This window comes from Pseudophryne corroboree, chromosome 1 (assembly GCF_028390025.1).
Source record: "Pseudophryne corroboree isolate aPseCor3 chromosome 1, aPseCor3.hap2, whole genome shotgun sequence".
Lineage (NCBI taxonomy): Eukaryota > Metazoa > Chordata > Amphibia > Anura > Myobatrachidae > Pseudophryne > Pseudophryne corroboree.
The window spans coordinates 247,246,132-247,270,831 of NC_086444.1; positions in this window are offsets into that span (position 1 = coordinate 247,246,132).

Consider the following 24,700-nt stretch of genomic DNA (forward strand, 5'->3'; position numbering starts at 1 on the left):
TCGGGTTTTCCATGGAAACTCACTTTTATTTATCAAATGAGTTGCAAAATGTATAGAACATATAGTCAAGACATTGCCAAGGTTAGAAGTACTGATTTTTATTTGAAATAATAATTTTGTCCTTTCAAACTTTCTTTCTCTGACGTCCTAAGTGGATGCTGGGACTCCGTAAGGACCATGGGGAATAGCGGCTCCGCAGGAGACTGGGCACAACTATAAAGAAAGCTTTAGACTACTGGTGTGCACTGGCTCCTCCCACCATGACCCTCCTCCAGACTTCAGTTAGAATCTTGTGCCCGGCTGAGCTGGATGCACACTAGGGGCTCTCCTGAGCTCCTAGAAAGAAAGTATATTTAGTTTTTTTATTTTACAGTGAGATCTGCTGGCAACAGACTCACTGCAGCGAGAGACTAAGGGGAGAAGAAGCGAACCTACCTAACTGGTGGTAGTTTGGGCTTCTTAGGCTACTGGACACCATTAGCTCCAGAGGGATCGACCGCAGGACCCGACCTTGGTGTTCGTTCCCGGAGCCGCGCCGCCGGCCTCCTTACAGAGCCAGAAGCAAGAAGTGTTCCGGAAAATCGGCGGCAGAAGACTTCAGTCTTCAACAAGGTAGCGCACAGCACTGCAGCTGTGCGCCATTGCTCCTCATGCACACCTCACACTCCGGTCACTGATGGGTGCAGGGCGCTGGGGGGGGGGGCGCCCTGAGGGCAATATAAGACACCTTGGCTGGCAAATCTACACCATATATAGTCCTAGAGGCTATATAGGTGTAAAAATACCCCTGCCAGAATTCCAGAAAAAGCGGGAGAAGTCCGCCGGAAAAGGGGCGGCGCCATCTCCCTCAGCACACTGGCGCCATTTTTCCCTCACAGCTCCGCTGGAAGGAAGCTCCCTGGCTCTCCCCTGCAGTCTACAAGCTACAGAAGGGTAAAAAAGAGAGGGGGGGCACTAAATTTAGGCGCAGTATATATATATATATATATATATATATATATATATATATATATATAAAGTAGCTATAAGGGAAAACACTCATTTATAGTGGGATCCCTGTGTTATATAGCGCTCTGGTGTGTGCTGGCATACTCTCTCTCTGTCTCCCCAAAGGGCTTTGTGGGGTCCTGTCCTCTGTCAGAGCATTCCCTGTGTGTGTGCGGTGTGTCGGTACGGCTGTGTCGACATGTTTGATGAGGCTTATGTGGAGGCGGAGCAGATGCCTATAAATGTGATGTCACCCCCTGCGGGGTCGACACCTGAGTGGATGGTGCTGTGGAAGGAATTACGCGACAGTGTCGACTCCTTGCATAAAAGGTTTGACGACATACCAAATGTGGGACAGCCGGCTTCTCAGCCTGTGCCTGCCCAGGCGTCTCAAAAGCCATCAGGGGCTCTAAAACGCCCGCTACCTCAGATGGCAGACACAGATGTCGACACGGATACTGACTCCAGTGTCGACGACGATGAGACTAATGTAACTTCCAGTAGGGCCACACGTTACATGATTGAGGCAATGAAAAATGTGTTGCACATTTCTAATGTTACCCCCGGTACCACAAAAAAGGGTATTATGTTTGGAGAGAAAAAACTACCAGTAGCTTTTCCTCCATCTGAGGAGTTAAATGAAGTGTGTGAAGAAGCGTGGGCTTCCCCTCATAAGAAACTGGTAATTTCTAAGAGGTTACTAATGGCGTACCCTTTCCCGCCAGAGGATAGGGCACGTTGGGAAACATCCCCTAGGGTGGATAAAGCGCTCACACGCTTGTCAAAGAAGGTGGCACTACCGTCTCCGGATACGGCCGCCCTGAAGGAATCTGCTGATAGAAAGCAGGAGGCTATCCTGAAGTCTATATATACACACACAGGTGTTATACTGAGACCAGCTATTGCTTCAGCATGGATGTGCAGTGCTGCAGCTGCGTGGTCAGATTCCCTGTCAGAAAATATTGATATAGGGACACTATATTGCTAACCGTAGAGCAAGTTAAAGACGCACTTTTATACATGAGGGATGCACAGAGGGATATTTGCCGGCTGGCATCTAAAATTAGTGCAATGTCCATTTCTGCCAGAAGAGGGTTATGGACTCGGCAGTGGACAGGAGATGCAGATTCCAAAAGACACATGGAAGTTCTGCCTTATAAGGGTGAGGAGTTGTTCGGGGATGGTCTCTCGGACCTCGTTTCCACAGCAACAGCTGGGAAGTCAACATTTTTACCCCATGTACCCTCACAGCCAAAGAAAGCACCGTATTATCAGGTACAGTCCTTTCGGCCCAATAGGGGCAAGCGGGTTAAGGGCGCGTCCTTTCTGCCCAGAGGCAGAAGTAGGGGGGAAAAGCTGCAGCATACAGCCAGTTTCCAGGAGCAAAAGTCCTCCCCCGCTTCCTCTAAGTCCACAGCATGACGCTGGGGCTCCACAGGCGGAGCCAGGTACGGTGGGGGCCCGTCTCAAATATTTCAGCAATCAGTGGGCTCGCTCACGGGTGGATCCCTGGATCTTTCAAGTAGTATCTCAGGGGTACAAGCTGGAATTCGAGACGTCTCCCCCCGCCGTTTCCTCAAATCTGCCTTGCCAACCACTCCCTCAGGCAGGGAGGCAGTGTTACAGGCAATTCACAAGCTGTATTCACAACAGGTGATAGTAAAGGTGCCCCTACTTCAACAAGGACGGGGTTACTATTCCACAATGTTTGTGGTACCGAAACCGGACGGTTCGGTGAGACCCATTTTAAATTTGAAATCCTTGAACACATATATAAAAAAATTCAAGTTCAAGATGGAATCGCTCAGGGCGGTTATTGCAAGCCTGGACGAGGGGGATTACATGGTATCACTGGACATCAAGGATGCTTACCTGCATGTCCCCATTTACCATCCTCACCAGGAGTACCCCAGATTTGTGGTACAGGATTGTCATTACCAATTCCAGACGTTGCCGTTCGGTCTATCCACGGCTCCGAGGGTCTTTACCAAGGTAATGGCCGAAATGATGATACTCCTTCGAAAGAAGGGAGTTTTAATTATCCCGTACTTGGACAATCTCCTGATAAAGGCGAGGTCCAGGGAGCAGTTGTTGGTCGGGGTAGCACTATCTCGGGAGGTGCTACAACAGCACGGCTGGATTCTAAATATTCCGAAGTCACAGCTGGTACCTACGACACGTCTGCTGTTCCTGGGGATGGTTCTGGACACAGAACAGAAAAAAGTGTTTCTCCCGGAGGAGAAGGCCAAGGAGCTGTCATCTCTAGTCAGAGGCCTCCTAAAACCAAAACAGGTGTCGGTGCATCACTGCACGCGGATCCTGGGAAAGATGGTAGCTTCCTACGAAGCAATTCCATTCGGCAGGTTCCATGCAAGGACCTTTCAGTGGGACCTGTTGGACAAGTGGTCTGGATCGCATCTTCAGATGCATCGGCTGATAACCCTGTCTCCAAGGACAAGGGTGTCTCTGCTGTGGTGGCTGCAGAGTGCTCATCTTCAAGAGGGCCGCAGATTCGGCATACAGGACAGGGTCCTGGTGACCACGGATGCCAGCCTTCGAGGCTGGGGGGCAGTCACACAGGGAAGAAACTTCCAAGGACTATGGTCAAGTCAGGAGACTTCCCTGCACATAAATATTCTGGAACTAAGGGCCATTTACAATGCCCTAAGTCAGGCAAAACCCCTGCTTCAAAACCAGCCGGTACTGATCCAGTCAGACAACATCACGGCGGTCGCCCATGTAAACCGACAGGGCGGCACGAGAAGCAGGACGGCGATGGCAGAAGCCACAAGGATTCTCCGATGGGCGGAAAATCACGTGTTAGCACTGTCAGCAGTGTTCATTCCGGGAGTGGACAACTGGGAGGCAGACTTCCTCAGCAGGCACGACCTCCACCCGGGAGAGTGGGGACTTCATCCAGAAGTCTTCCAAATGATTGTAAACCGTTGGGAAAGGCCACAGGTGGACATGATGGCGTCCCGCCTCAACAAAAAGCTAGAAAAGTATTGCGCCAGGTCAAGAGACCCGCAGGCGATAGCTGTGGACGCTCTAGTGACACCGTGGATGTACCGGTCGGTTTATGTGCTCCCTCCTCTTCCTCTCATACCAAAGGTACTGAGGATAATAAGGAGAAGAGGAGTAAGAACTATACTCATTGTTCCGGATTGGCCAAGAAGAGCTTGGTACCCGGAACTTCAAGAAATGATCACAGAGGACCCATGGCCTCTGCCGCTCAGACAGGACCTGCTGCAGCAGGGGCCCTGTCTGTTCCAAGACTTACCGCGGCTGCGTTTGACGGCATGGCGGTTGAACACCGGATCCTGAAGGAAAAGGGCATTCCGGAGGAAGTCATTCCTACGCTGATTAAAGCTAGGAAAGAAGTAACGGCAAACCATTATCACCGCATATGGCGTAAATATGTTGCGTGGTGCGAGGCCAGGAATGCCCCAACGGAAGAATTTCAGCTGGGCCGTTTCCTGCACTTTCTACAGTCAGGGGTGACTATGGGCCTAAAATTGGGTTCCATTAAGGTCCAGATTTCGGCTCTATCGATTTTCTTCCAGAGAGAACTGGCTTCACTACCTGAAGTTCAAACTTTTGTTAAGGGAGTGCTGCATATTCAGCCCCCTTTTGTGCCTCCAGTGGCACCTTGGGATCTCAACGTGGTGTTGGATTTCCTAAAGTCACATTGGTTTGAGCCACTTAAGACCGTGGAATTGAAATATCTCACGTGGAAAGTGGTCATGTGGTTGGCCTTGGCTTCGGCCAGGCGTGTATCAGAATTGGCGGCTTTGTCATGTAAAAGCCCTTATCTGATTTTCCATATGGATAGGGCAGAATTGAGGACTCGTCCCCAATTTCTCCCTAAGGTGGTATCAGCTTTTCATCTGAACCAACCTATCGTGGTGCCTGCGGCTACTAAAGACTTGGAGGCTTCCAAGTTATTGGACGTAGTCAGGGCCCTGAAAATTTATGTTTCCAGGACAGCTGGAGTCAGGAAGACTGACTCGCTATTTATCCTGTACGCGCCCAACAAGTTGGGTGCACCTGCTTCAAAGCAGACTATTGCTCGCTGGATCTGTAGTACGATTCAGCTTGCACATTCTGCGGCTGGACTGCCGCATCCTAAATCAGTGAAAGCCCATTCCACGAGGAAGGTGGGCTCTTCTTGGGCGGCTGCCCGAGGGGTCTCGGCTCTACAACTTTGCCGAGCAGCTACTTGGTCGGGGTCAATCACGTTTGCTAAATTCTACAAGTTTGACACCCTGGCTGAGGAGGACCTAGAGTTTGCCCATTCGGTGCTGCAGTCATCCGCACTCTCCCGCCCGTTTGGGAGCTTTGATATAATCCCCATGGTCCTTACGGAGTCCCAGCATCCACTTAGGACGTCAGAGAAAATAAGAATTTACTCACCGGTAATTCTATTTCTCGTAGTCCGTAGTGGATGCTGGGCGCCCATCCCAAGTGCGGATTGTCTGCAATACTTGTATATAGTTATTGTTTAACTAAAGGGTTATTGTTGAGCCATCTGTTGAGAGGCTCAGTTGTTATCATACTGTTAACTGGGTATAGTATCACGAGTTATTTGGTGTGGCTGGTATGAGTCTTACCCGGGATTCAAAATCCTTCCTTATTGTGTCAGCTCTTCCGGGCACAGTATCCTAACTGAAGTCTGGAGGAGGGTCATAGTGGGAGGAGCCAGTGCACACCAGTAGTCTAAAGCTTTCTTTATAGTTGTGCCCAGTCTCCTGCGGAGCCGCTATTCCCCATGGTCCTTACGGAGTCCCAGCATCCACTACGGACTACGAGAAATAGAATTACCGGTGAGTAAATTCTTATTTTCGTCAAAGAATGCTCACTTTGCAGCAATTATAGCATTGCAGACCTTTGGCATTCTAGCTGTTAATTTGTTGAGGTAATCTGAAGAAATTTGACCCCACGCTTCCTGAAGCACCTCCCATAAATTGGAATGGCTTGATGGGCACTTCTTGCATACCATATGGTCAAGCTGCTCCCACAACAGCTCAATGGGGTTGAGATCTGGTGACTGCGCTGGCCACTCCATTACAGACCGAATACCAGCTGCCTGCTTCTTCCCTAAATAGTTCTTGCATAATTTGGAGGTGTGCTTTGGGTTATTGTCCTGTTGTAGGAGGAAATTGGCTCCAATCAAGCTCTGTCCACAGGGTATGGTATGGCGTTGCAAAATGGAGTGATAGCCTTCCTTATTCAAAATCCCCTTTACCTTGTACAAATCTCCCACTTTACCAGCACCAAAGCAGACCCAGACCATCACATTACCTCCACCATGCTTGACAGCATCTTTTCACTTGTTCTGCGTCTCACAAATGTTCTTCTGTGTGATCCAAACACCTCAAGTTTCGATTCATCTGTCCATAACACTTTATTCCAATCTTCCTCTGTCCACTGTCTGTGTTCTTTTGCCCATATTAATATTTTCCTTTTATTGCCCAGTCTCAGATATGGCTTTTTCTTTGGCACTCTGCCTAGAAGGCCAGAATCCCGCAGTCGCCTCTTCACAGTAGACGTTGACATTGGCGTTTCGCGGGTACCATTTAATGAAGCTGCCAGTTGAGGACCTGTGAGGCGTCTGTTTCTCAATCTGGAGACTAATGTACTTGTCTTCTTGCTCAGTTGTACACCAGGGCATCCCACTTCTCTTTCTACTCAGGTTAGAGCCTGTTTGTGCTGTTTTCTGAAGGGAGTAGTACCCACCGTTGTAGGAAATGTTCAGTTTCTTGGCAATTTCTCGCATGGAATAGCCTTCATTTCTAAGAACAATGGCCCTCATTCCGAGTTGTTCGCTCGCAAGCTGCTTTTAGCAGCTTTACACACGCTAAGCCGCCGCCTACTGGGAGTGAATCTTAGCATAGTAAAATTGCGAACGAAAGATTCTCAAAATTGCGACTACACACCTCTTAGCAGTTTCTGAGTAACTTCAACCTTACTCGGCATCTGCGATCAGTTCAGTGCTTGTCGTTCCTGGTTTGATGTCACAAACACACCCAGCGTTCGCCCAGACACTCCTCCGTTTCTCCAGCCACTCCCGCGTTTTTCCCAGAAACGGTAGCGTTTTTTCACACACACCCATAAAACGGCCAGTTTCCGCCCAGAAACACCCACTTCCTGTCAATCACACTCCGATCGCCTGAACGAAGAAAAAGCCGTGAGTAAAATACCTAACTGTATAGCAAATTTACTTGGCGCAGTCGCAGTGCGAACATTGCGCATGCGCACTAAGCGGAAAATCGCTGCGATGCGAAAAAAATTACAGAGCGAACAACTCGGAATGACCCCCAATAGACTGTCGAGTTTCACATGAAAGTTCTCTTTTTCTTCGCATTTTGAGAGTATAATCGAACCCACAAATGTGATGCTTCAGATACTCAACTAGCTCAAAGGAAGGCCAGTTTTATAGCTTCTCTAAAGAGCAAACCCGTTTTCAGCATAATTGCACAAGGGTTTTCAAGGGTTTTCTAATCATCCATTAGTCTTCTACCGCAAATAGCAAACACAATGTACCATTAGAACACAGGAGTGATGGTTGCTGGAAATGGGCCTCTATATACCTATGTAGATATTCCATTAAAAACCAGACATTTGCAGCTAGTATAGGTGGTAATTCCAAGTTGATCGCAGCAGGAAGTTTTTTAGCAGTTGGGCAAAACCATGTGCACTGCAGGGAAGGCAGATATAACGTGCAGAAAGAGTTAGATTTGGGTGGGTTATTTTGTTTCTGTGCAGGGTAAATACTGGCTGCTTTATTTTTACACTGCAAATTAGATTGCAGATTGAACACACCACACCCAAATCTAACTCTCTCTGCACATGTTATATCTGCCTCCCCTGCAGTGCACATGGTTTTGTCCAACTGCTAAAAAAATTCTTGCTGCGATCAACTTGGAATTACCCCCATAGTCATTTACCACATTAACAATGGGGGTAATTCCAAGTTGATCGCAGCAGGAAATTTTTTAGCAGTTGGGCAAAACCATGTGCACTGCAGGGGGGGCAGATATAACATTTGCAGAGAGAGATAGATTTGGGTGTGGTGAGTTCAATCTGCAATCTAAATTGCAGTGTAAAAGTAAAGCAGCCAGTATTTACCCTGCACAGAAACAAAATAACCCATCCAAATCTAACTCTCTCTGCAAATGTTATATCTGCCCCCCCTGCAGTGCACATGGTTTTGCCCAACTGCTAAAAAATTTCCTGCTGCGATCAACTTGGAATTACCCCCAATGTACAGAGTGTATTTCTGTTTATTTTAATGTTATCTCCAGTGGAAAAAAAAGTGCTTTTCTTTAAAAAAAAAAAGAAATTTCTAAATGACCCCAAACTTTTGAACGGTAGTGTGTGTGTGTGTGTGTTTATATATATATATATATATATATATACACACACACACGTCACCAAAAGAGGATAAATGATGGCATTCAGGAGGCAGCTTAACAGATGCAAAAACTGCTCTTGTTATCGATATTTTGGGGGTTGCACCCCTTTTTCAAGACATACCTGGTATGTCTTGAAAAAGGGGTGCAACCCCCGAAACATCTGTTAAGCTGCCTCCTGATTGCCATAATTTATCCTCTTTTGGTGAAAGTAGATAACGTATTGTTTGATGCGATTTGGCTTTTTGCCGCCTTCAGGAGGTAGCAGCCAGGTTGATGATGCATGGGGGCATGGTGCAGTCGAGTGGGTGGTGCAGGTAAATGACGCAGTTCTCACATTGTAAACCCCATCTCCCTTTATGCGTTATCCCGAGTACCGACTTTGTAAAGCAGTGGGCAGGGCCACAAGGATGCAATTGAACATAAATTGGGTCATCAAGCCACCAGGACCCTTCCACCTCACTCGGGATTGGTGGCTGCTTGTACACTTTTATGGGCGTCCCAGAGAGCCACCCAAGATTCGGGATTCTCCCAGATGATCTGGACAATATAACATTCCCAATATATTTTCTAAAGGCATATTTAACAAGGGTTTGAGCCCCCGTGCCATAATTTGGGAGGTGCTCGACGCGCTTGCGACGTGTGACCCTCCTTTCTTGGATGTTTTGACTATTGCTCCAGCAACTCGCAACCACCAACATCACAGAGAGTAGCTTAACAACCGCATCACCTTCCCCCAACCTCTTACTACCTTTACCCCACCTACTGTCTCCACCACATCACAGACCTTCTCTCTCCCTCCCCTCTCTCTCCGTCCCCCTTTGTCGTTTTACCACAATCCCAGTTCTCTCCTACTTTCTAATTTTTTTTTCTCCCAAGGCCATCTTCTCCATCTTTAAATACCTCTCTTCTTTCTTTCACTAATGTGAAAAATAAGTGAAGCCTCAATCAGCCAACCTTCCAACCATCCATTGACATATTCTCCTATTTTCTACTTTGATTTACCGACAGGCCCCACAGTGTGGCACAGTCACACACACCCATTCAGATTCTGAGCACCCAAACATTGGGGGTAATTCCAAGTTGATCGCAGCAGGAATTTTGTTAGCAATTGGGCAAAACCATGTGCACTGCAGGGGGGACAGATATAACATGTGCAGAGAGAGTTAGATTTGGGTGGGGTGTGTTCAATCTGCAATCTTATTTGCAGTGTAAAAATAAAGCAGCCAGTATTTACCCTGCACAGAAATAATATAACCCACCCAAATCTAACTCTCTCTGCACATGTTATATCTGCCACACCTGCAGTGCACATGGTGTTGCCCAATTGCTAAAAAATTTCCTGCTGCGATCAACTTGGAATTACCCCCATTGAGTGATATGGTATTGGATAGCAGGGTCTTTTTTTGTAACACATGTAACATTTTCTCCTCGTAAATAAACTATAATTACCAAGAGAAGGTGTGCTAGAAGATGCAGTGCATCCGGAAAGTATTCACAGCGCTTCACTTTTTCCACATTTTGTTATGTTAAAGCCTTATTCCAAAATAGAATACATTGATTTTTTCCCTCAAAATTCTACACACAATGGTGGTCATTCCGAGTTGTTCGCTCGTTGCCTATTTTCGCTATGCTGTGATTTGTTGCTAAATGCGCATGCGCATGATACGCAGCGCGTATGCGCTTAGTTATTTAACTAAAAACGTAGCAGTTTTGCTGTTGTCTTTGCGGCGCTTTTCAGTCGCACTGCTGATCCGTGAGTGATTGACAGGAAAGGGGCGTTTCTGGGTGGTAACTGAGCGTTTTACGGGAGTGTGCTAAAAAACGCAGGTGTGTCAGGGAAAAATGCGGGAGTGTCTGGAGAAACGGGGGAGTGGCTGGCCGAACGCAGGGCGTGTTTGTGACGTCAAACCAGGAACTAAACGGACCGAGCTGATCGCAATCTAGGAGTAGGTCTGGAGCTAATCAGAAACTGCAAAAAAATATTTAGTAGCAATTCTGCTATTCTTTCGTTCGCTATTCTGCTAAGCTAAGATACACTCCCAGAGGGCGGCGGACTAGCGTTTGCAATGCTGCTAAAAGCAGCTGGCGAGTGAACAACTCGGAATGAGGGCCAATACCCCATAATGACGTGAATTTTTTTTTTTTTGATTTTTGTAAATGTATTAAAAATAAAAGAAACTAAGAAATCACATGTACATAAGTATTCACAGCCTTTGCCATGAAGCTCAAAATTGAGCTCAGGTGCATCCTGTTTCCAGTGATCATCCTTGAGATGTTCCTACAGCTCACTTGGAGTCCACCTGTGGTAAATTCAGTTGATTGGACATGATTTGGAAAGGCACATACCTGTCTATATAAGGTCCCACACTTGACAGTGCATGTCTGAGCACAAACCAAGCATGAAGTCAAAGGAATTGTCTGCAGACCTCCGAGACAGGAATTTCTCGAGGCACAAATCTGGGGACGGGTACACAAAAATATCTGCTGCTTTGAAGGTCTCAATGAGCACAGTGGCCTCCATCATCCGTAAATGGAAGAAGTTCGGAACCACCAAGACTCTACCTAGAGCTGGCCGTCCATCTAAACTGAGCGATCAGGGGAGAAGGGCGCTAGTCAGGGAGGTGACCAAGAACCCAATGGTCACTCTGTCAGAGCTACAGCATTCCTCTGGGGAGAGAAGAGAACCTTCCAGAAGGACAACCATCTCTGCAGCAATCCATCAATCAGGCCTGTATGGTAGAGTGGCCAGATGGAAGCCACTCCTTAGTAAAAAGCACATGGCAGCCCACCTGGAGTTTGCCAAAATGCACCTGAAGGACTCTCAGACCATGAGAAACAACATTCTCTGGTCTGATGCGACAAAGATTTAAATCTTTGGCGTGAATGCCAGGCGTCATGTTTGTAAGAAACTAGCCACCGCTCATCACCAGGCCACTACCATCCCTACAGTGAAGCATGGTGGTGGCAGCATCATGCTGTGGAGATGTTTTTCAGCGGCAGGAACTGGGAGACTTGTCAGGTTAGAGGGAAAGATGAATGCATCAATGTACAGAGACATCCTGGATGAAAACCTGCTCCAGAGCGCTCTTGACCTCAGACTGAGGTGACTGTTCATCTTTCAGCAGGACAACGACCCTAAGCACACAGCCAAGATATCAAAAGAGTGGCTTCAGGACAACTCTGTGAATGTCCTTGAGTGGCCCAGCCAGAGCCCAGACTTGAATCAGATTGAACGTCTCTGGAGAGATCTGAAAATGGCTGTGCACCGATGCTTCCCATCCAACCTGATGGAGCTTGAGAGGTGCTGCAAGAGGAATGGGCAAAAACTTCCCAAAGATAGATGTGCCAAGCTTGTGACATCATATTCAAAAATACTTGAGGCTATAATTGCTGCCAAAGGTGCATCAACAAAGTATTGAGCAAAGGCTGTGAATACTTATGTACATGTGATTTCTTTCTTTATTTTTTATTTTTAATATATTTGCAAAAATCTCAAAAAACTTTTTTCGCTTTGTCATTATAGGGTATTGTGTGTAGAATTTTGAGGGGAAAAAATGAATGTATTCCATTTTGGAATAAGGCTGTAACATACAGTACTTGTCAAAAGTCTGAGCACACCAGTATATTTTATGGAATTTTCAATTTAACTGCACAGTAACGAAATAAAACCTGTTTTATTGGTTTTGTTTACAAAATAAACAACTGAACAATAAGGAAAAAGAAATACTTGTTTTGACTTTTAGGCAACTTTATTTAGGCAGTCTGCTTTCATCTGAGTGATGACCCTTAGCTTTGATAAGCGCTTTGCATATCCATGGCATCCTATTTACTAATTTTTCCAGCTTTTGGCTATCCATTCGACTCCAGCAGCTTTGAAGAGCCTCCCAGAGGCCCTCAGTGTTGGTAGGCATTTGTTTTCGGACTTCCCTGTCTAGTTCTTCCCACAAAGCTTGATGGGTGAAACATCTGGTGATTGAGGTGGCCATTCCATTATTGTTACGACTTGAACGTCTTCTTTCTTGTGCAAATGATTAGTACACAATTTGGACATATGTTTTGGATCGTTATCTTGTTGGAAAACGAAGTTCTGACCCACAAGTCGCCTTCCAGAGGGAATCGCATGATGCACTAATATGTTGTGGTACACCTTTTGATCCATTATTCTGTTGATTCTGACTAAGGTGGTCATTCTGAGTTGTTCGCTCACTGCTATTTTTAGCAGAATTTCTAATTGGCTAAAATCCGGCAGTTCTGCGCATGCGTATGCACAGCAGGGTGCACGCGCTAAGCAATTTTACACAAAACTATGCTATTTTACTCACGGGCGAACAAAGCTTTTCAATCGCTCTGCTGATCATAGTGTGATTGACAGGAAGTGGGTGTTTCTGGGTGGAACCTGGCCGTTTTCAGGGAGTGTGCTAAAAAACACAGGCGTGCCAGTTAAAAACGCAGGAGAGGCTGGAGAAACGGAGGAGTGGCTGGCCGGACGCTGGGCGTGTTTGTGACGTCAAACCAGGAACTAAACGGACCGAGGTGATCGCAATCTAGGAGTAGGTCTGGAGCTACTCAGAAACTGCAAGGAAATACTTAATAGCAGAATTGCTAATCTTTCGTTAGCAATTCTGCTATGCTAAGATACACTCCCAGAGGGCGGCGGCTTTGTGTTTGCATTTCTGCTAAAAGTAGCTAGCGAGCGAACAACTCGGAATGAGGGCCTAAGTCACCAATGTCAAAGTCGAAAAATATTGCAGTACACACATCACGTACAAACAACACACAGATGGCCTCCGCGCGTGCACTTGTTCTGCTGTGCGTGCACATATTCGCAATTTGCGTATGCTCGCTCCCACGGTCGTGCGCATCAGCGCGTGGTATGGGTATTTACGGTAGAGTTTGTGAACGCATGGAGAGCTATCAAAACACATTACATATTTCTCTATCGTCCTAGTGGATGCTGGGGTTCCTGAAAGGACCATGGGGAATAGCGGCTCCGCAGGAGACAGGGCACAAAAAGTAAAGCTTTATGATCAGGTGGTGTGTACTGGCTCCTCCCCCTATGACCCTCCTCCAAGCCTCAGTTAGGTTTTTGTGCCCGGCCGAGAAGGGTGCAATCTAGGTGGCTCTCCTAAAGAGCTGCTTAGAAAAGTTTAGCTTAGGTTTTTTATTTTACAGTGAGTCCTGCTGGCAACAGGATCACTGCAACGAGGGACTTAGGGGAGAAGAAGTGAACTCACCTGCGTGCAGGATGGATTGGCTTCTTTGGCTACTGGACATTAGCTCCAGAGGGACGATCACAGGTACAGCCTGGATGGTCACCGGAGCCTCGCCGCCGGCCCCCTTGCAGATGCTGAAAAGAGAAGAAGGTCCAGAATCGGCGGCAGAAGACTCCTCAGTCTTCTTAAGGTAGCGCACAGCACTGCAGCTGTGCGCCATTGCTCTCAGCACACTTCACACGGCAGTCACTGAGGGTGCAGGGCGCTGGGAGGGGGGCGCCCTGGGAGGCAATGTAAACCTATTTTTTGGCAAAAAATACCTCACATATAGCCTCCGGGGGCTATATGGAGATATTTAACCCCTGCCAGAATCCGTTAATGAGCGGGAGACGAGCCCGCCGAAAAAGGGGCGGGGCCTATCTCCTCAGCACACAGCGCCATTTTCCTCACACAGCTCCGCTGGTCAGGAAGGCTCCCAGGCTCTCCCCTGCACTGCACTACAGAAACAGGGTAAAACAAGAGAGGGGGGGCAAAATTGTGGCAAAATTATATATATATTAAAGCAGCTATATAGGGAGCACTTATTATAAGGCTATCCCTGTCATATATAGCGCTTTTGGTGTGTGCTGGCAAACTCTCCCTCTGTCTCCCCAAAGGGCTAGTGGGGTCCTGTCTTCTTTAAGAGCATTCCCTGTGTGTCTGCTGTGTGTCGGTACGTGTGTGTCGACATGTATGAGGACGATATTGGTGTGGAGGCGGAGCAATTGCCAAATATGGGGATGTCACCCCCTAGGGAGTCGACACCAGAATGGATGGCTTTATTTATGGAATTACGGGATAGTGTCAACACGCTAAAGCAGTCGTTTGACGACATGAGACGGCCGGACAATCAATCAGCACCTGTCCAGGCGCCTCAAACACCGTCAGGGGCTGTAAAACGCCCGTTACCTCAGTCGGTCGACACGGACCCAGACACAGGCACTGATTCCAGTGGCGACGGTGACGAATCAACCGTATTTTCCAGTAGGGCCACACGTTATATGATTTTGGCAATGAAGGAGGCGTTACATATTGCTGATACTACAGGTACCACAAAACAGGGTATTATGTGGGGTGTGAAAAAACTACCTATAGTTTTTCCTGAATCAGATGAATTAAATGAGGTGTGTGATGAAGCGTGGGTTGCCCCCGATAAAAAACTGCTAATTTCAAAGAAGTTATTGGCTTTATACCCTTTCCCGCCAGAGGTTAGGGCGCGCTGGGAAACACCTCCTAGGGTGGACAAGGCGCTCACCCGCTTATCAAAACAAGTGGCGTTACCCTCTCCTGAGACGGCCGCACTTAAAGATCCAGCAGATAGGAGGATGGAAAATATCCAAAAAAGTATATACACACATACAGGTGTTATACTACGACCAGCTATAGCGACAGCCTGGATGTGCAGTGCTGGGGTAGCTTGGTCAGAGTCCCTGATTGAAAATATTGATACCCTGGATAGGGACAATGTTTTACTGTCTTTAGAGCAAATAAAGGATGCGTTTCTTTATATGCGTGATGCACAGAGGGATATTTGCACACTGGCATCACGGGTAAGTGCTATGTCCATTTCGGCCAGAAGAAGTTTATGGACGCGACAGTGGTCAGGTGATGCGGACTCAAAACGGCATATGGAAGTTTTGCCGTATAAAGGGGAGGAGTTATTTGGTGTTGGTCTATCGGATTTGGTGGCCACGGCTACAGCCGGGAAATCCACCTTTTTACCTCAAGTCACTCCCCAACAGAAAAAGACACCGACTTTTCAACCGCAGCCCTTTCGTTCCTTTAAAAACAAGAGAGCAAAGGGATATTCATATCTGCCACGAGGCAGAGGAAGGGGGAAGAGACTGCAACAGGCAGCTCCTTCCCAGGAACAGAAGCCCTCCCCCGCTTCTACAAAAGCCTCAGCATGACGCTGGGGCTTCTCAAGCGGACTCGGGGGCGGTGGGGGGTCGTCTCAAGAATTTCAGCGCGCAGTGGGCTCACTCGCAGGTGGATCCCTGGATCCTGCAGATAATATCTCAGGGTTACAGGTTGGAACTAGAGACGTCTCCACCTCGCCGTTTCCTGAAGTCTGCTTTACCAACGTCCCCCTCCGACAGGGTGACGGTCTTGGAAGCCATTCACAAGCTGTACTCTCAGCAGGTGATAGTCAAGGTACCTCTTTTACAACAAGGAAAGGGGTATTATTCCACTCTATTTGTGGTACCGAAGCCGGATGGCTCGGTAAGACCTATTCTAAATCTGAAATCCTTGAACCTGTACATAAAAAAGTTCAAGTTCAAGATGGAGTCACTCAGAGCGGTGATAGCGAACCTGGAAGAAGGGGACTTTATGGTATCCTTGGACATCAAGGATGCGTATCTCCACGTTCCAATTTACCCCTCACACCAGGGGTACCTCAGGTTCGTCGTACAGAACTGTCACTATCAGTTTCAGACGCTGCCGTTTGGATTGTCCACGGCACCTCGGGTCTTTACCAAGGTAATGGCCGAGATGATGATTCTTCTTCGAAGAAAAGGCGTATTAATTATCCCATACTTGGACGATCTCCTAATAAGGGCAAGGTCCAGAGAACAGCTAGAGATGGGACTAGCACTGTCTCAAGAAGTGCTAAAGCAGCACGGGTGGATTCTGAATATTCCGAAATCCCAGTTAATTCCGACAACACGTCTGCTGTTCCTAGGGATGATTCTGGACACGGTTCAGAAAAAGGTTTTTCTCCCGGAGGAAAAAGCCAAGGAGTTATCCGAACTTGTCAGGAACCTCCTAAAACCAGGAAAGGTGTCTGTACATCAATGCACAAGAGTCCTGGGAAAAATGGTGGCTTCTTACGAAGCAATTCCATTCGGCAGATTCCACGCAAGAGTTTTCCAGAGGGATCTGCTGGACAAATGGTCAGGGTCGCATCTTCAGATGCACCAGCGGATAACCCTGTCTCCAAGGACAAGGATATCTCTTCTGTGGTGGTTGCAGAGTGCTCATCTATGGAGGGCCGCAGATTCGGCATACAGGATTGGATCCTGGTGACCACGGACGCCAGCCTGAGAGGCTGGGGAGCAGTCACACAAGGAAGAAACTTCCAGGGCGTGTGGTCGAGCCTGGAAACGTCTCTTCACATAAACATTCTGGAACTAAGAGCAATCTACAATGCTCTAAGCCAGGCAGAACCTCTGCTTCAAGGAAAACCGGTGTTGATCCAGTCGGACAACATCACGGCAGTCGCCCATGTAAACAGACAGGGCGGCACAAGAAGCAGGAGTGCAATGGCAGAAGCTGCAAGGATTCTTCGCTGGGCAGAGAATCATGTGATAGCACTGTCAGCAGTGTTCATCCCGGGAGTGGACAACTGGGAAGCAGACTTCCTCAGCAGACACGACCTTCACCCGGGAGAGTGGGGACTTCATCCAGAAGTTTTCCACATGCTTGTAACCCGTTGGGAAAGACCAATGGTGGACATGATGGCGTCTCGCCTCAACAAAAAACTGGACAGGTATTGCGCCAGGTCAAGAGATCCGCAGGCAATAGCTGTGGACGCGCTGGTAACGCCTTGGGTGTACCAGTCGGTGTATGTGTTTCCTCCTCTGCCTCTCATACCAAAAATATTGAGAATTATACGGCAAAGAGGCGTAAGAACGATACTAGTGGCTCCGGATTGGCCAAGAAGGACTTGGTACCCGGAACTTCAAGAGATGATCACGGAGGATCCATGGCCTCTACCTCTGAGAAGGGACCTGCTTCAGCAGGGTCCCTGTCTGTTTCAAGACTTACCGCGGCTGCGTTTGACGGCATGGCGGTTGAACGCCGGATCCTAAAGGAAAAAGGCATTCCGGAAGAAGTCATTCCTACCTTGATTAAAGCAAGGAAGGAAGTAACCGCGCAACATTATCACCGCATTTGGCGAAAATATGTTGCGTGGTGCGAGGATCGGAGTGCTCCGACGGAGGAATTTCAACTGGGTCGATTCCTACATTTCCTGCAATCAGGATTGTCTATGGGTCTCAAATTGGGATCTATTAAGGTTCAAATTTCGGCCCTGTCGATTTTCTTCCAGAAAGAATTGGCTTCAGTTCCTGAAGTCCAGACCTTTGTTAAGGGAGTACTGCATATACAGCCCCCTGTGGTGCCTCCAGTGGCACCGTGGGATCTCAATGTTGTTTTGGACTTTCTCAAATCTCATTGGTTTGAACCACTAAAAAATGTGGATTTGAAATATCTCACATGGAAAGTGACCATGCTACTAGCCCTGGCTTCGGCCAGGAGAGTGTCAGAACTGGCAGCTTTATCTTACAAAAGCCCATATCTGATTTTCCATTCGGACAGGGCAGAACTGCGGACTCGTCCGCATTTTCTCCCTAAGGTGGTGTCAGCATTTCATCTGAACCAGCCTATTGTAGTGCCTGCGGCTACAAGCGACTTGGAGGACTCCAAGTTGTTGGACGTTGTCAGAGCTTTAAAAATATACATTTCAAGGACAGCTGGAGTCAGGAAATCTGACTCACTGTTTATACTATATGCTCCCAACAAGTTGGGCGCTCCTGCGTCTAAGCAGACTATTGCTCGCTGGATTTGTAGTACGATTCAGCTTGCACATTCTGTGGCAGGCCTGCCACAGCCAAAATCTGTAAAAGCCCACTCCACAAGGAAGGTGGGTTCTTCTTGGGCGGCTGCCCGAGGGGTCTCGGCATTACAACTCTGCCGAGCGGCTACGTGGTCGGGGGAGAACACGTTTGTAAAATTCTACAAATTTGATACCCTGGCTAAGGAGGACCTGGAGTTCTCTCATTCGGTGCTGCAGAGTCATCCGCACTCTCCCGCCCGTTTGGGAGCTTTGGTATAATCCCCATGGTCCTTTCAGGAACCCCAGCATCCACTAGGACGATAGAGAAAATAAGAATTTACTTACCGATAATTCTATTTCTCGGAGTCCGTAGTGGATGCTGGGCGCCCATCCCAAGTGCGGATTATCTGCAATAATTGTACATAGTTATTGTTACCTAAATCGGGTTATTGTTGTAGGGAGCCATCTTTCAGAGGCTCCTCTGTTATCATACTGTTAACTGGGTTTAGATCACAGGTTGTACGGTGTGATTGGTGTGGCTGGTATGAGTCTTACCCAGGATTCATAAATCCTTCCTTATTGTGTACGCTCGTCCGGGCACAGTATCCTAACTGAGGCTTGGAGGAGGGTCATAGGGGGAGGAGCCAGTACACACCACCTGATCATAAAGCTTTACTTTTTGTGCCCTGTCTCCTGCGGAGCCGCTATTCCCCATGGTCCTTTCAGGAACCCCAGCATCCACTACGGACTCCGAGAAATAGAATTATCGGTAAGTAAATTCTTATTTTAATCCAAATAGTGCACAATGTACACATAGTCCCCCTGCACCACACCAGAAAGTAACAACAGTTTAAATGATTCCAGAACAAAGGGATTCACCTTTACAGGATAAGAGGGGACAGAATAAGGTTATAAGGTGGTGTTTGGTATCCAGCTGTAGGGTATTTTAAGGGTAACATTCCGATGTTGGTCTGCGGAAGATCGCATGTTCCTGCGCATAGTTATGTGCAGAAGCAGAATATAGATAGAAACTGTATTTACTGTATATTATGTATGCGGCGGGAATCCAGAGGAGACCACCCACAAGTGCAGTTGGGAAAGACATCGCCTACCTTTTCAAATCGACCTATGACCTCTCCTGTACTGTAAAAGTGCATTCCTGTGTCCAATGGACAAAGGGATTACAGTATCCATTATATTGCTTTTGGAAGAATTGTATAAATAAAGCCTGCTGCAGCCTGGCCTGGCACAAGACTCACAAAGTTATCTATCAGATGACCGGGGACCGGCCGGGTTGCGCAGGCTTGTTCACTCACGTATGTACATTGACTGTAGCCATTTACTCTGTTATATTGTAGTATATTATTTGTAGTGTAAACCCCCTTTCAGCAATAATCCACTGTGGTGTCGGAACCCAGCGGTAAAATCACAATTGGTGTCATGTCCTCATTGCCTTGCTAAGGTTTAAAGTGTTTTATCATTGCATTACATTACTGCTAAGGTTTAAAGTGTTTTATCATTGCATTGCATTACTGTAAAGGGTTAAAGTGTATCTCTGGGTGTGCGCGCGCTGTGTGTACTTTGTACCCCCAGCGCGGCGTTTGTACGTAAAGTCCGTACAGTGATACGGGACTCCGTACGCAAACAGTGTTTAAAGTACGTAGCGTGTGTACTAAGTTAAGCGGCCGCAGCGGCTCCATGGTAAAGTGTATCTAAGTGTGTGTAAGGTATAGCTTACATTCCTGTAAGATAATCAACATTATCAATTGGGGGCTCTCCGGTCTGCTACATTCTTACTGCCTAACAGGTCACAGCAGACTTTATCTATCAGCATAAGGGTGGGCAGAAAGTATCCTACGTATCCTTTTCTTGGTCGGTGGATGCACTGAAAACCCTACTTAATTGCTGATTAGATGGTGTCTGCTCTGTATGGTTTGTAGAGATGCTGGTAGAACTCGTAAGGTAAACAGGAAAAAAGCTATTTAAAATCTGTGAAAGTTTTTTTTGGCGCCAAAACCGTACACAGCACCCATACTCTTTGCATACCCTCTCACATTGTTGCAAAACAAAGTTCAAATCAGTCATATTGTGTTTGATTCAGTTTGGATTGTTTATCTGTTAAGTAGGTTCAAAAAAAAATAATTGCTGCATAGCCTTGGTATAGTTTTTTTTTTTAATTCAGGCCTAAAATAACTTCAGGTGCTTGTATAATGTTTGATTTCTTTGTGACAAAGGAAGCCGCATGGTCTGTCCTCCATTTTGGACTAACCACATGGCTTGTCCACCATTTTGTGTAACCCTCATGGATGTGGAAGGGGGAGGAGCAGCGGCCATTTTGGGAAGGTCATTTTTCTAAATAGCTGATTTTCACTGCACAGAATAATCAGCTTTCCTTGGTCACATGAAACACGATTTATGAGTTACCAATGCATTTATTTAACCCATGCCATAGTCAATTACAAACAGTTTCAATGGGGCCTAGTGAAAGTTAATAGTGAGATGAATACTTGATGTAAGAACTACACACAGATAAAAAACAAAGTTTTTTTTTCCTTCTACCTCTAGGATTCAGTTAACTCTGCTTGCTAGTTTAGGATAGCCATTGAAATGCAAATTAACCTGTGTAACTGCTTTTTCTTAGCAGTGAAAAAAACACCCCACTTTTACAGGCAGACAAAAGCACATAGCTTTGATATGCAAATTAGAAGCACTGAATAGGTTAATGAGTCTCATAGGAGACCAGTGAATGGTACATATATAATATTATTATAATTATGTGTTTATTTATATCAGTGTATGTTCTGCAAGATAGCTATCCAATCTGAATCATACCATTTGAATTATTGATTATTGCTAGATTCATTTAGAACTATGTGAAAACCGGAGATATTTGGTGCTATATAGTTAAAAATAAAATAAATATTTAAGGAAGTAAGTGTAAGACACACACGCAGCCTGGCCTAGTTGTAGAGGTTTATACAGAAGAAACTGTGTGTTGTGTTAAGTGAGCGATTATAGTTAATATTGCTCACATTGATAGAATTGTGTGATTTGTGCTATTGCAGACGTACGGTTTTGTACACGTGTCTCGGACAAAGTACAAGACTGCGTATGCAGCGTAAGAGACACGCACGATCGCGTGTTTACGCAAATTGCGTAAGAAGTACGCTCGCTAAGTACAAATTACACAATAGTTCGTTTAGTTTAATGGTGGGACAGTAGCCACGCTACAATAGCACCAAACTACCCGGTTTCTAAAGAAATTTAGTGTAAAAACAAAATTTAGTATAAATAATTTTTTTAAATTGCCTCTGGGGGTAAAGCTGCCAACTTGAATGAATCCTAATTTTCTGTACAGAAAAGAAAAATAAAGTGTATTTGAGTGAGCGAATGCAGGACTGAGTGGATACTGAACCCAATAACTAGGTGGTCTAGGTGGTCGAAGCTAGGTGGTCTAGGTGGACACACTGGGTTAGTAGAGGCCCGGTGGCGTAAGGTTCGCAACCCTGCGTTATTAACTAGGTGGTCTTGGTGGACTGAGTGGTATCCCATACAACGCTAGGTGGTCTGCTAGGTGGTCTACAGCAATCGTAGGGCATATAGATAGCTAGTATCTATAGGCTGTGCTATTGCATCACATGTCCGTTCTGCACAGAGCAACGTGATATTATTGAGTCATATGCATTGTGGAAGAGCATACGCAGACGTGATTGTATAGACAAAGGGTTTTTTCTTTGATAACTTCGGGAAATCTCCCTGGTGGGCTTCACTGGAAAGGGTGAAAGGTAATTATCTAATTTCTCTAACGTCCTAGTGGATGCTGGGGACTCTGTAAGGACCATGGGGATAGACGGGCTCCGCAGGAGACATGGGCACTTTAAGAAAGAATTTAGGTTCTGGTGTGCACTGGCTCCTCCCTCTATGCCCCTCCTCCAGACCTCAGTTTGATACTGTACCCAGACGAGCTGGGTGCTATTCAGTGAGCTCTCCTGAGTTTGCTGAGAGAAAGTATTTTGTTAGGTTTTTTATTTTCAGGGAGCTCTGCTGGCAACAGACTCCCTGCATCGTGGGACAGAGGGGAGAGAAGCAGCCCTACTCTCTGAAGCTAGGTCCTGCTTCTTAGGCTACTGGACACCATTAGCTCCAGAGGGATCGTACGCAGGATCTCACCCTCGCCGTCCGATTCCAGAGCCGCCCTCCCTCTCGCAGAGCCGGAAGACAGAAGCCGGGTGAGTATGAGAAGCAAGAAGACTTCAAATCGGCGGCAGAAGACTCTGTTCTTCACAGAGGTAACGCACAGCACTGCAGCTGTGCGCCATTGCTCCCACACACCTCACATGCTCCAGTCACTGTAAGGGTGCAGGGCGCAGGGGGGGGGGGCGCCCTGGGCAGCATTTGGACCTCTTTTTGGCAAAAGTAAACATATATACAGTTGGGCACTGTATATATGTATGAGCCCACGCCAAGAAAATGCATATTTAAGCGGGACAGAAGCCCGCCGTTGAGGGGGCGGGGCTTCTTCCTCAGCACTCACAAGCGCCATTTTTTCTCCACAGCTCTGCTGAGAGGAAGCTCCCCAGGCTCTCCCCTGCAGATACACGGTAGAAGAGGGTAAAAAGAGAGGGGGGGCACATAATTAGGCGCAAATATCAGTATAAACAGCAGCTACTGGGTTAACATTAAGTTACTGTGTTATTCCTGGGTTTATAGCGCTGGGGTGTGTGCTGGCATACTCTCTCTCTGTCTCTCCAAAGGGCCTTGTGGGGAACTGTCTTCAAAAAGGGCATTCCCTGTGTGTGTGGTGTGTCGGTACGCTTGTGTCGACATGTTTGATGAGGAAGGCTATGTGGAAGCAGAGCGGGAGGAAATGAATGTGGTGTCTCCGCCGACGGCGCCGACACCTGATTGGATGGATATGTGGAAGGTTTTAAATGATAATGTTAATTCCTTGCATAAAAGGTTAGAAAAAGCTGAAGCCTCAGGACAGTCAGGGTCTCAACCCGTGCCTGATCCTATGTCGCAGAGGCTGTCAGGGTCTCAGAAGCGCCCACTATCCCAAATTGTTGACACAGATACCGACATGGATTCTGACTCCAGTGTCGATTACGATGATGAAAAGTTACAGCCTAAATTGGCTAAATCCATCCGTTATATGATTATAGCAATTAAGGATGTGTGTTATGCACACCAGTGCCAGCAGGAATGTACTGGTGTCTGAACGGAGAGGGATGCAAAACAAATGAACTCACAGACAGACTGGGGAATATGACATTACATACATAGAAGGTGATAGGGTAACAAAATAAACACAAAGTGAACAGAGAAGCCCAAAGGCTAAGAAACTGGGTGTCTCCCTAGTATTAGGAATGCTCAGATGGAAAGAAGCGAGATGTTGTGATTTAATACGTAGAGAACCCGAAATGCTGTTGCTAAGGGCAACAGCAAAACCCTAAAGGGTTACCAACGGGTGTGGCAGTAAACTCCTTGGTCAGAGATGGAATAATAGACACAAGGAGAGTCTCCACAATCCTAGTCCTCACTTGCAGTGCACTGGTTCAGCTTACTGCCACTAAACTGACACCTGAACACCTTGCACAGTGAGAAAGGATTTTGGCAGGCAAGTCTGAGAATACAGCCGCAAACTTGCTAGGTTCACAGAGTAGCAAAAGAACCCCAGCAGGTTAAACGACTGACTCCAGTCTTACTGCTAGGTCTGGATTGGCAGAGTGTAATACCAAATCCCAAGGCCTATATGCAGTAAGCAACAAACAAATACAAAGTTTACACAGTACTAGCTAGCTTTCAGGAACTGACTAACCAACAAAGATTCAGCAGCATCTGCCTAACCTGAGAAGAGGGTTTATATAGCAGGTGCTGTCCACGCCCCACTCAGACCTCACAGACTGTGAGCACAAAAACCAGCACCGGATCCCCTGCCGTGCACAGAGCCTGTAACCACTGCACAGCAAAAGACCCGAACCGGAGTATCAGCTACGCTCAGGTTACTCCGCTAGCACTTATCTCCCGGTTGCCATGACGACGTGGCAGCACAGAGCAGGAGACCCTAACAGTGTGTTACACATCACAGAGGAAACCCCAGTCCCTGACAAGAGGGTACATATGTATGGGGAAAAGAAGCCGGAGGTATCCTTTCCCCCCTCACACCAACTAAATGAGTTATGTGAAAAGGCTTGGGAATCTCTAGATAAAAAACTGCAGCTCTCCAAAAGGATTCTTATGGCGTATCCTTTCCCGCCAATGGACAGGTTACGCTGGGAATCCTCCCCTAAGGTGGACAAAGCTTTAACACACTTATCCAAGAAGGTAGCCCTGCCGTCACAGGATGCGGCTGCCCTCAAAGATGCTGCGGATCGCAAACAGGAGGTTACCCTGAAGTCCATTTATACACATTCGGGTACCTTGCTGAGGCCGGCGATCGCGTCGAGAATATTTACCAAGGTAAAGGCGGAAATGATGGTGCTCCTGCG